This window comes from Nannospalax galili, unplaced genomic scaffold, assembly GCF_000622305.1.
Source record: "Nannospalax galili isolate Female #2095 unplaced genomic scaffold, S.galili_v1.0 scaffold1408, whole genome shotgun sequence".
In the NCBI taxonomy this organism is placed as follows: domain Eukaryota; kingdom Metazoa; phylum Chordata; class Mammalia; order Rodentia; family Spalacidae; genus Nannospalax; species Nannospalax galili.
This window is the reverse complement of record NW_008357131.1, coordinates 93,726-106,832: the sequence shown is the minus strand read 5'-3', so window position 1 is coordinate 106,832 and position 13,107 is coordinate 93,726. Positions and strand designations below refer to the sequence as shown.

At 42.5% G+C, this 13,107-nt stretch overlaps 1 protein-coding gene across 5 annotated transcripts in view; it reads left to right on the top strand.

Annotated features, from left to right (window-relative positions):
* Raly (RALY heterogeneous nuclear ribonucleoprotein) overlaps positions 1-13,107 on the top strand; it is an 89,795-nt gene that overhangs the window by 28,724 nt on the left and 47,964 nt on the right. For 2 of the 5 annotated variants that reach the window (XM_029557155.1, XM_008855050.3), the window contains exon 2: positions 4,968-5,052. The exons of 2 other annotated variants lie outside the window; for them this stretch is intronic. The gene's annotated coding sequence lies outside the window, so the exon portion shown is untranslated. Of the gene's footprint in view, positions 1-4,967; positions 5,053-7,819; positions 7,898-13,107 lie in introns of all 5 variants that reach the window. One more of the 5 variants, XM_029557154.1, reaches the window with a different exon arrangement.

Sequence of the window (13,107 nt, the reverse complement as noted above, 5' to 3'; positions counted from 1 at the left end):
TCCCCTCCCCTTCTTCCCTTCCCTTCCCTTCTTCTGAAATAAATCTGGGTTGCGCTGGTTCAGCCTCATCCATCCGCTCAAGCCTTCCTCCATCTGCCCCGCCCGCTCGCTCCAGCCCATTCTCTACCTATCAGCTTTCAGCAGATATTCTTGAGCTTTGTATTTTCACAGTGTACTCACTGTGCCAAGAAGGAAAGGTCAGGAGAGATTGAAGCTCTGTGCTCTGGTTACATGGACTAGTAAACTTGTTTACATTGTAAACAAGCTGAGATAGTGTTAAATGATCTCAAAACAAGATTAATTTTGGTTACAAATTTAGGTAAAAGTCTTTCTTACAAGTGAACAAGAATGATCAAAGCACTGCCATCAGTTTGGGTGGCAAAACCAGGACTCAGAGTGAGATTTACTTATATATTTTTTTCAAGCACTTTGTTGCCCTTCCTTGCAGGAGAGTGGGAAGGGAGTGAACAATAATGGAAAACTTAGTTAAGTAACTCCCTTTGGAGATTGTCCATTGGGGGAAGCCTGGCCTTGGATTCAGAGCTGTTTTTTGTAGGAGAGACCCTAGGTCCTACAGCTGATGAAAGCAGGGGCTTTCAAATATTCTAGGGCCCATTTATATAGTAAAGCACCAGGCTTGGTAAAGGTGAAGCCTGGTAGTCAGTTGACCATGTCCTAAATGGTTGCAAGAGCCCCGCAGTCAGTTTAGTGTCAGACAGTAGGGAGGTAGGGTCATGCCCAAGCCTTCTAGGGATGGGAAGAGTAAATAATTAGTTTGATAACCCAGTTTAAAATGCTGAATCCCACCTGAAGTGATAGAGCCAGGGAAAGGCAAGGAACCACCTTCAAAATTAAAAAATAGTACCCCCCCCCTAAGAAACCAAAAAGTAAGCCTTATTAGATTATACAAATTATTCTAGCTTAAAAAGTTCTAACCATTTTTTTCTTCCTCAGCAGTTTTCACAAATGGTGGTGCTATTTTGTAGAGACCATGTCTGTCTGTTTCACTGACCACGACTGACTCTGAACTGTAGTTATCTTTCAGTTTTCTGTTTCACCTTTGAAGCTTCTAATAGTTTTTTTCATCTGTGAACTAAGGGGAACTAGCAGACTAGGGTTCTAGCACCTGGAGCTCTTTACCAGACCTTAAGTTCCTTAAGGATAATCGTTTCCCCTTCATATAAATGAGCTGAATTCCAACTAAAATGTATGTATTCTTTTTAATTTTTGCCCAGCTTATTCACTTGTGGTGTTGATTTTGAGGGTAAATGATCATTATCTCCCAGATCCTGACCTTCCACCTCAGACCTGGGTTTCTTGGCTTGAGTTCACATTTGTAAAGCATTGTCACAGTCTATTCAAGAACTAACATGAACTTGAAATTTGCAGTCAAAGCTTCCACATTTAGGGCAACAGAAACTCATTCTACATTGCAGGAAGTCTGGATGATGGGGAAAATACCTTGGGTGGGATTAAGACCCATTCTGGCCTTGCTGCTGACCTCCTTTGTGATTTTGGAGAGATCCCCTTCTAGCTCTGGTTCCTGTCAAGTGGTTGGGCCCTTCGAGCTCTGTGCTCTTCAGGGATAGAAAGATGTTCTGCATAGTTTCTCTGTCTGACCCAAGCTTTGGTGTGCTGGTTACTGATTATTATAAAGCCTTGAATTCTCCTTCCAGCTCTAGAAGGGGAAAGGGGAAGCATCCAACTGTCTCATTAGCGTGGAGAAAAGAAAACAGTAATTACTTATGCCTCCCTGGGTAATTCTGCTGGGTTGTTTCTTAGGGAAGGGGGTTGGGGCGAAGAGACTGGAGATAATTTCAGCTGAGGAAGGAGAAATGCTTTTAGTTCCAAGCTTACACAGAAGCAAGAATTGCACATTTGTTGTATTCTTTGACTATTCTTACAGGCAGGCTGAAGACTGCCTGGATTGAATTTCAGGTTTTGTGACATCTATTATGTTCTTATAGTTGGACATGGGGTGGGGCTCTAGAGCCCTATTATCTCTTGTCATTAAGTTATCAGCTCCCCTTGGGGCCTCCTCCTTGATAAGCCAGACATCTTGACCACCTGTTTTTGTTGGGAAGTAGGATTGGGTTTGCTGAACCAACTTTGTGACTTAGCTACATTTTTACTCTCTTGTAAGGCCTTTTTGTTAAACCCTGAGGCAACATAGCTTGTTCCTTTTATTGTTCTAGTCACTGAGAGTCAAGGTCCTTGTGAATGGGAGAAGTCTTGTGGAACTTGTAGAGTGTGGAATAAACGCCCGAGGCAGTTTTGAAACTCTGAAGTTAAGGGCAGCTGGAACAGAACTAGCAAATCCACTGGCAAGTGTGGCCCTGGACAAAGGACTGTTGACTGTGTCAGTCTTTCATGCAGGAGTACTGTTTGTAGCAGAAGTGGATAGGGGAGGATCCCAGCTGGTGAGCCCTGTTGGAGGGCACTTTGAGCTCTTAGGCTATGACCATCTACTGTGGCTGTTCACTCTTGTTGGTTGCTACCCCAGAGGCCTAGAGAATCCAGTGTCCTTTGTCCTTCTCCTTTAAGAAGATAACCCCCCAGCACCTTGGAAATTGCTTACTGTAAAGACCAAAGGTTCTGTAAGAACATTCTGTTTTGAGAACTTGTCTACAAATACAGGAGATGATTGCTTCTGTCAGGTTCTTGGTCTTCTACCTGGAAGTGCTCCCTTTTTTCTGTACTAGACCTTCTGCTTGTTTCTCCCACCTTTCATGTCCAGGCTCCACTGTTCCTGTAATTTTCCCGTCTTATGCTTCCTGACTTACTTTCCCCTTTCCTACAGATACAGATTCCTGGTTTCCTTATACTCTTGTAGACTCTGTTCCCTATTCTTAGGTGGAATGCTCCAGAATATATGTGTATGAGTGTTTTGCCTACATGTATCAAAGTGCACTGTGTCGTGCAATGTCTTTGGAGGTCAGAAGAGGGCATTGGATCCCCTGGAACTGGAGTTTCAGATGGTTGTTAGCTGCCATGTGGGTCCTGGGAACTGAATCTGGATCCTCTGCAAGAGCAGCCAGCACTCTTAACTGCTGAGCCAGCTCTCCAGCCCCACAATAAATACTTTTAAAAGATTATTTTTATTGCCGGGTGTGGTGGCGCACGCCTTTGATCCCAGCACTCGGGAGGCAGAGGCAGGTGGATCTCTGTGAGTTCAAGGGTCTACGTAGCCTGGGTCTATGTAGCCTGGTCTACATAGTGAGTTCCAGGACAGCTGGGGCATGTGTCTGTGTGACTAAATGCCCATGTGTATGCAGGTGTCCCTGGAGGCCAGAGGAAGGCATTGGATCCCCTGGAGCTGGAGTTGGGAACTAAACTTTAACTCTCTGGAAGAGCAGCAAGTGCTCCTAACCACTGAGCCATCTCTCCAACCCCCAAAATAAGATGTCTTTAGGAAAAAAAAAGAATGTCCAATATAATAAAAGCCTTGGGTGGTGGTTTGAATGTGAAATGTCATTCAGACATGGAGACCACTCATGTCTTAGAACTCATTCCCTCTCTGAAATAAGTTAGTATATGTAAGGTGCTTAGCCTAGTACCTAGTCTATTTTCAAGTACAGTAAATGCTATTAGCTATTAATTGCTTTACCATTACAGCAGTAAGTAGAGGTTCAGAAGTCTGGTACTACTTGGCTGACAGACTCCAGGGTCATTCAACTTGTATTCTGTAAAAAACCTGGACTGCAAGTAAATGGAGAGGGTATCATGCTTACTGGTAGGGAGGTCTGTGCCATATCAGAATAGAGACATATTTCCTGCTTCTGTTTTTGAGAACTGGTTTAGTATACGGTTAAGAGGTGAGCCCTGAAGTTGGACTTTCAGGATTCAACTCCCAGCTCAGCTATGTATTAGCACTGTGAGTTGGGACAAATTTACTTGATTTTCCGTGTCTCAGTTTTCCCATTAGTTTAAGTATAAAATAAAGTAAAACATTGACCTTACACAATTACCAGCATTAATGTGGCAAACAGAGTAAACCACCTACATTCATGCAGGCTACACACTCATACACATAAACATAATAAATGAAATATTTAAAAAATTATTTTGGTCTGGACATGGTGGTACACACCTTTAATTGCAGTACTCTTGAGATCCATGCCAGGAGGGGCTGCAGGGAGACCCTACATCAAGAAAATTTTACTTTATGTGTCTTGAGTGTTTTGCCTGCATGAATGTCAGGGCACTACATGCCTGCAATGCCTATGGAGGTCAGAAAAGGATGCAGGATTCCCCTGAAACTGGAGTTATGGATGGTTGTTAGCTGCCATATGTCTTCTGGGAAATGAAGCCATCTCTGCAGCCCCCTGAACTTGTTCTTGCTAATACTGCCTCCAGGCTTTTCCACGTACTGCTTGTATTTTTGAGGTAGCTTTCCTCAGAGTTTTGCATGCTTTACACCTTGCTTTATTCAGGCTTCTATCTGTGTCCTCTAGAAAGGCTTTCCCTGGCCATTTTTTCCTGTATATCTCCCTGTAGCTGGCCTAGAACTTGCTATGGAGACCAGGTTAGCCTTGATCTGCCTGCTTCTGCCTCCTGAGTGATGGGATCAAAGGTGTGAACTACCACACCTGACCTTATTCCTTATTTAAAAAAAATTTTTTTTTAAATTTTATGTGTATGAGTGTATTGCCTGCATGTCGGTAAGTGCACCCGTGTCATGCAATGCCCGTGGAGTTCAGAAGAGGATGTCGGATCCCCCAGGACTGGAGTTATTGACAGTTGTTAGCTGCCATGTGAGTGTTGGGATTTGAACCCAGCTCTTCTGCAAGAACAACCAGTGTTCTTAACCTCAGAGCCATCTCTCCAGCCCCCTTATTCCTCATTTTTATTTCATTACTTTGCTTTAATGTTCTTTGTAGCACTTAACATGGTCTGAAATGATGCATTTAATAATGAGGCAAGATGCAAAATGTGTGACCTTGACAGATTTTTCTTCTCTGTTATAGGTGAGCCCTGTTTCTAGAGGCAGCTGCTGCTGACCCTGTAACCTAAACGAGGAAATAGCTGCCTATAAGTTCAGTCTTGGTACTGGTGAGTAAGGATACCTGGGAAGACTTGAGTAAGCTTGGGCTAATCTACAGGGGTAGCTAGGTTAGAGATTCACTTCAGCCTTTGTACAGGTGCCCTAACAATAAACTGTTCTACTCTAGGCATAGGAGATTGGGTGCTGGCCTGGGTAGCCTCCTGGCCTTCAGGAAGGGTTGGGATCATTTTCTTGGAGTTTCCCTAAGAATGTTAGGGATCATTTGTTTAACATGATCTCTGGGACCTCAGAAACTTTCTTTTTTCTGGTTGAGTCAGGGTGTCCCTGTAGCCCTAGCTGGCCTAGAACTCCCAGTGTAGATACCTTTGCCTCCTGAGTGCTGGGATTAAAGGCATGCACCACCACACCCAGCCACTTCAGGGACTTTCTTAACTTCAGTCTCTTGTGACCTGCCAAGCCCCAGGTTAGCACCAGCAACAACCCCCCCCCCCTTTTTTTTAAATAAAAAAATTTAAGTATTTATTTTAATTTATGTGTATGAGTGTTTTGGCTGCATGTATATAAGTGTACCACATACATACAGTATGGTGGAGGCCAGAGGAGGGCATCAAATTCCCTGGAACTGGAGTTACAGATAGTTGTTAGCTGGGAACTGAACCCGGATCCTCTGCAAGAGCAGCCAGTGCTCTTAACTGCAGAGCCATTTCTTCACCCCCAGGTTCAGGAACTCTTACAATTTTTTCAGTTCCGTAAAATGTGATCATGAATAGTGGTAAATGTGGAGCAATAGAGTAGAGCTGTCAGGGCTGTCAGGGGCAGTGCAGATAGAAGGGGAAGGAAATCCTATAGTAAGAACTGAAATAATGTGCTTAGGCTTCATGCCTAGGAACCCAGAAAGCTGATCTTAGAATCCAGGTCAGTGTGAATATTGTAGCTCTTCTGACTTGACAGACTTTTCCATGAGCTGCTTACTGATTTCCCTGAAATCCTACTGCTTTTATGTAGAAAGTTTAAGAAGACAGCCCTCTGTAGGTATTCAGTTCTTTGAAGAGCCTACCAGGGCAGGTAGGAGTGAGGGTCCCTTTGAGCAGTGGTATTTCTATCGAGAGAACCAAAGAATGGAATATAGAAAGAACTTGGAAGCAGAGAAGCAGACAGAGGCCCAACTAACTGTCTGAAAGAAAATACATGAAACTAAAGAGATCTCAGAAAAACAGGCTGACACAAGATAGGGACCTGGAGAGCTGAGCTGAAGTTGGGGATCCTGAGTTTTTAATCTTACTTCTCACCATGTGCCCTTAGGCACATTCCCCTATTTGTAAAATTGGAGTACCTCCCTGCTACCCTGCCACATATCCCTGTCTCCTGTCAGCATCCTGTGTTTGTCATCATAGTATGTATGTCCTTGCTAGGGACTGAACCCAGGGCATTATGCTCGATACCAAGCTATATTCTCAACCCCCGCCATGTGTCTTTTGTGTCTTTTGTGGTGATGTTGTAGAGAATCAGCTAAAATGATGTAAGTCAGAAGGTTTTGTGAATTGTAAAGCATCATGAAATGGAACAAGAATGTGAGGAAAGCATTACAACTATCCACAGCACTCCAGTTCCTCACTATTTTGCCAACCTAACTCCCTAAAGGCAAAAGGGGGAGGTTTTCCTTAGGGAATTCGGTAGTAAACTCTCCATGCTCTCCTTTTGCAGGACCTACCCATAACTCCGGTTTTTCCATACAGAAATGGATTTCAGTGTATAGATGACAAAACCACTAAACATTGGCAGTATAGTGCAGTATGTGAACTGCAGAGTTGAAGTTTAAATGCTGGTCTCTGCTGGTGTTGATATTAAAGCAGTTTTCAAGAGTCCGTCTTAGCATTTCCCGACTAGTTCTACATTCTGCTTTGTTTCCTGTTCCTGCCTCAGAAGAAGGCTGTTTGATATTTGCTGTAACCCCCACCCCCATTGTTAACCAAAGGGCACTTCTATTGTAGTTGCATATCTTTTTTTTTTTTTTTTTGTCTTTTTAAGACCATCTCCCTGTACCCCCAGCTGACCTGGAACTCACTATGTAGATCAGGCTGGTCTCGAACTTACAAAGATCTGCCTGTCTCTGCCTCCCAAGTGCTGGGTTTAAAGGCATATGTATTTGCATATCTTATTGGAAACATGGCCTTTCCAGTTTTCTCCCCTGGCCAGTGAGGTAAGCCATTTTGTTCTTTCCTCTCTACCTGATGGGGCAAAGAGGAAATCAGGGCCCTCCTGGTGCTCTTGAATTCCACATTGGCAAGCTCTCTAATCTGAATCTTCAGGATTTTACTCTCACATTATTTTTATTATTTTACTTTATTTTTTTGCAGACAGAGTCTCCCTGTAGTCCCAGGTGGCATAGAACTCACTAGGTAGACCAGGATGGCCTTGATCTCACAGGTATCTGCCTGCCTCTGCTTCCCAAGTGCTGGGATTTAAAGGTATGCATCACCATGCCCGGCACCCTTACCTCTTTTTGTCTTACTCACCTAAAGTTCTATAGATGCTAGTCTTCCCGTGGCCTGTGTGCAAAGCTTGGAACTTAATTTTACTGCCCTGTAAAATAGTTTCACTGTTACTTAAAAATATGAATGATTCCATGTAGATAAGTGTGAAATACACAGGCATTCATTTGTATAATAGTTTATCTAACAGTCTCATTTTTCCTAAGCCCAACTGAAAAACAGGGAAGCAAAATACTATCCTTAAGCCCTTTCGTAGTACTAATTTGGTCTTATTTTTAAGTGGTATTACAAGTTTCACAATCTGGATTTTAAATCCCTGTAGATACAATTAAAGCAGTGAGAGAAACTCTGCCACGTTAACGGCTAGAGACCAGCACTTGAAGGCCAACAGCAACGAAAGGTGTGAAAGAAAATGGTAATCAGTTAAAAGAATAGACGGGTGGCAGTGAGTGTAGAGGTACCAGCACTACAGACAACTGCTTTAGTAGGATGGGGGTGGAACTTAGAGAAATCAGGCAATTTCTGTTGTTGTTTTAGGTTCCTCTTGAAGGCTAGAAGTATCAGAAAAGTTAAATTAGTTCTGTATGGCGTGTACTATATTACTAGGCAGTATACTGACCTTTATGTAAATTTATTTTCATAGAAACTTTGGAGGTAGGTTGTGATAATTGTTGTTTTATAAATTACTAAGGCTTAGAGAGGCAATGAAGGCAGTATTTGGAAGAGTTAAGCTTAGAACTGAGAGAAATCTGGTTACAGAAACTCAAACATTTTCTGTTACACTTGGTTCTTTCTAAAAATTTCTTTATTTTATTTTTTTATTTTACTTTATGAGTTTTGTTTCTTTATTTGCCTGCATGTATGTAAGTGTACCATGTGTATTCAATACCCACAGAGGCCAGAAGAGGGCATTGGATCCCTGTAATTGGAGGCATGGGTAGTTTTTAACCAGCATATTGGTGTTGGGAACTGAATCCAGGTCCTCTGCCAGAGCAGCCACTGCTCTTAACTGCTGAGCCATCTGTTCAGTTCTTGTACTTGGTTAATTTCCTTTGACCCTGAAATCCTAGTCCTCAGCTTTTTGGGTCTGTAGTTTCCTCTGTTTTGATTCAGATAGCTATATGAAATTGTCTTTTTGAAAACATTTAGTTGTTCATTTACTGAATATTTACTAATGTTAATTGAACCATACATAGTTTCAGATATAGCAGTGAATAAAAGAGCTCATAGTTTACAGATAAATGATTTGAAGGAAAATATTGCAGAATAAGGGAATAAGGAGAGACTAGATGATTAAAGAAGGCCGCTTTAAGAAAATAAGGTCTGTCTTAGTTTGCTTTCAATAGCTGTGACAAAACACTGACCAGTACCAACTCGGGAGGAAAAGATTTATTTGGCTTACATCTCCTGGGTCACAGCTTAGCAGGGAGTCCAAGGTAGCAATTCAGAGCAGGAACCTAGAGGCAGGAGCTAGATCACAGGCCATGGAGGAACACTGCTTACTGGCTTGTTCTCCTGGCCCATGCTCAGCCTGCTTTCTTATACAATATAGAACAACTTGGCCAAGGGTGGCACCACCCATAGTGGCCTGGGTCCTCTTACATTACTCGACAAACAAGAAAATACCTCACAGACCTGGCCACAGGCAGGTCCAATAGAGGAAATTCCCTAATTGAGGCTCCCTCTACCCAGGTGTGTCAAGTTGACAACTAAAGCTATCCAGCACAATTGACACCATGTCAACTTGATAGACAAACACCTCGCTATTAAATCACAGCCTTTCCATATCTTGTCCCCAAGATAATATTAACAGTATCACAGCATAAACAACACAACCTTCAAAGTCCCACAGTCCTTAAAAAAATCCCAACTCTTAAAAGGTCACAGTTTCCTTTTGGGGGGGGGGTCTTTTGGAGACACGCTCCCCGTGTAGCCCCAGCTGTCGTGGACCTCGCTGTGGATCCCAGGCTGGCTTTAAACCCAAAGAGACCCCCCTGCCTCTGCCTCCCTAGTGCTGGGATTAAAGGCGTGCGCCACCACGCCCAGCCACAGTTTCTTTAAAAGTCTTTTAAGCCGTGGTGTCTCAAAAAGACAAAAAAAGTCTTTTAACTGTAGGCTCCTGTAAAATCCAAAACAAGTACTGTCTTCCAAGGGGAAGAATTGGGCACACCTAAGTACAGCAAAGTAGCTCAAGGCTGGACATCTGGGATTCACTCACGATCTTCTGAAAGCTACACTTCTCTAACTCTGCCATCCATATCACACACAGAGGATAACCTCTTGGAATGCTCTCCTTCTACCTTTATATGGGGATTGAATATTAGCTGCTAAGCCATCTTGCTGGTCCCCTAAAGCCGTTGATTTTTCAAAACAATTTATTTTACTTTTACTCAGTGTGTGTGTGTATGTGTGTGTGTGTGTGTGTGTGTGTGTGTGTATTATGTACATATTTGAGTGCACGTGCCAAAGAGTCCAGAAGAGGGTCTCTGATCCCATAGAGTTACAGGCAGCTGTAATTCTACCTAATGTGAGCTACCAGACATGGGTGCTGGGAACTGAACTCTGGTCCTCTGCCAGAGCAGTAACTGCTCTTAACTGCTGAGCGATTTTCTCAGTCCAGCCCATTGATTTTTTGAGGCATTATGTACTTTAAACCAAATTCTTCTTCAACCTGTGGGTTGACACTTTGCTACTTTTGATATAGTGAGAAGTATTTGTAGCCTCAAAAGAGCCTAGTTCAGAAGTAGTAAGGGAGACAAGTGGTTTATGCTTTATGGTGTTCCCATAGAGAAAGAACCAGGGTTAGACCTATGGTGCTTGGCACCTTGAATCCTGCCTGCCCCAAGTTAGCTCTGGGCAGTCAGTGGGTCAGGCCTGAGCTTTAAATTGGCATTCTTAGAGTGGTGACAAATGGTGAGACAGCTGTCTGCCTCATGTTCTGCAGAGGTTTCAGGATGACTTTTGGGGCCTTGCTTGAATACCTCTGTTTCTTGTTATGAATGGCAGTCCTGGTTGAGATTTGACCTCACCAAAGAAATAATATTTCGAATGCAGGTCACATAGGGATCATTGAGGTGAGGGGAGCTGTAAGCAATGCCTGGGATTGCTGTCTACTTGTGGTCTTTATAGCTTCTTTACCTATGAGTACATAATAGTAGTTTCTGCCCAGCCTTCTGTGTAAGGCACACTTCGAATAAGTAATTATAAAACCTTTAGTTACTCTATAAATGCTAAGGGATTGTTAAGTTAGTAATAGTGATAAGGACCTGGGACAGACTGAGACAGTTCAGAAGTGTATCATGTTGGAAGTGTAGTGATGAGCATCTGACTGAAGTGGAATTAATGACTTACAAAAGCTGGAAGCCTGTTTGCCAATGGGACCATTAGGAATGTCTGTAGAACTCTTTGGGGGAACCTGAAGGAATCTACTAGAGAGCTCAGTTAAAAAGCATCTAGCCATGTATGGCAGCACACACTTTTAATCCCAGTGGGAGACAGAAGCAGGCATATCTCTATGAGTTCTTGGCTAGTCTGGACTATATAGTGAGTTCCAGGCCAGCCAGGGATACATAGTGACTCAAAAAAACAAAAAAGGATCTGAAGGGATGGCTCAGGGGTTAAGAGCACTGGCTGTTCTTTCTGAGACCTGGGTTTGGTTCACAGCATCCACATGGTGAACATCCATAAGTTCCAGGGGATCTGATGCCCTCCTCTTGCCTCTGTGGGTACTGTATGTACTTACATGCAGGAAAACACTCATATTACAATTTTTTTAAAATAAATTATTGAAAATTTCATGCATGCATATAAGGTGTTTTGATCAAATCCATGTCCACTCCCTCCCCTCCAACTCCTCCCATATCGCCCCATCACTTTTTTCTGATAACTTCATGTACTCTTTCTTCTTCTTTTATTTATTTATTTTTATGGGGCTTTTGGCTACTCTAACATTCCCCCCTTTGAAGAGGTAACTCAAATCTTTTAAGGATAGGATAAAAGCTCCCAAATATTTTTGACATTTTTGGCCTCTGGCCCAAGGACGTTGTGCATTTTAGCCAAGAAACTGGCTACTTTTCTTGGGAGTCTTTTGTTACCCAAATTGCCAATAGGGAATAGGGACACAGACTGCTCTGGCTTCTTCCATGCTGAACAGGGATGCAGGGTGAGGCAACTGGAGTACCCCTTCAGTGGGTCTATCTAAAAGACTCCCAAATTATATAACTCTTATCTAGGGGGAAAAGAAAGTCCTTGACTGGTGAATATCCCATATTGCATAACTCTTATCTGTAGGGGGAAAAGAAAGTCCTTGACTGGTGAATAGGAGATGTGAAGAAATAAAGGCAACAGTAATTAGCATTACAAGTTCTAAACAGGGAACTAGAGAAAAGTCAGAACAGGGCAATTTTCAAATGTTCATTAGAGTCCATTGGAATTTCTTGACAAGGGCTTGCAAAGCATCCCTCTGTTGGGGTCCTCCTCATTTTTCTTTTGTCTTCCAAGGCTGGACTTGAGTGTCAGTGTCAGTTCCCTCTCAAAGGCTTCTAGATACGGGGAGAAAACAAATTTTATCCATCATTTTAGAACAATAGTGGGTTGTCTCCCTTAGCTACAATATTGAAGACCAAGATTTGAAGACTTACATCTGAGCAGCACTTTCTGATTCAGAACAAAATCATCAATGAAAGATAACTGTCTAAATAACTTTTTATATGGACTTAAGCCTAATGTCTGGGAAGTGTAATCCCTTGAACTCTTAAAGAAATATACTGATGACTTTACTCGTTGATTATACTTTCCTTTTGGGTGTTTAAGACCATACAGTTGGCTAAAATAAATCGATTTATATTTATACTTAAGGTCATTTGAGGATCTGTTCCTCAGGGGTCACATGGGCTTGGGAGGAGCCCCTGGCTCCTTTATTTTACCAGTTCCATCTATGTGAAGATAAGTCAAAAGTCCTGCTCAACCATGACTGGAAGGTCCTGCTCGACCATGTCTGGCTTCACTTGGAAGCATGAATGAGATGTTTCCTCTGAGTTGACCCTTCTCTTGTGGACTGGATGCTGGTTCAAGTCTACCTTGGAGGGCAGTGGTTCAAGTCCATCTGGTGGGGTCTCCATGGCCTCTCTGAACAAGAGGACATGTGACTTACGACATTTACAGGACATTTTGAGAGATGTTCCATAGCCCCCTGGAACTTAGTCGACCTTGGAGGACATGGGAAAAACTGTCCTTTAAGTCCCTCTCACCAGATTCATATAGGTCTCAAAGTATGGCTCTTATACATCCAATAAGGTTAGTTCCACCAGTCTGGTACTTTTAATTACCATGTGCTATGTAGATAAAATTTGGGTGAAAAACCAAATGTTCTCAGATAAACATTGACTAGATATATATTTTGTTCCTTAAACAAACCTACATAGAACTTCATCACTTGCTTAGGCTTTCTCATTTTTTTCTGTTTTGGAAAATATATCCATTCTCATATACTTTTAACACCTTTTATATTCTCATTTTCTTTTTTTGTTTTTTTTTGTTTTGTTTTTTGAGACATGAGACAAGGTCTCAAGTAGCCCATGCTGGTCTTACTATGTGTTCAAGATTGACTTT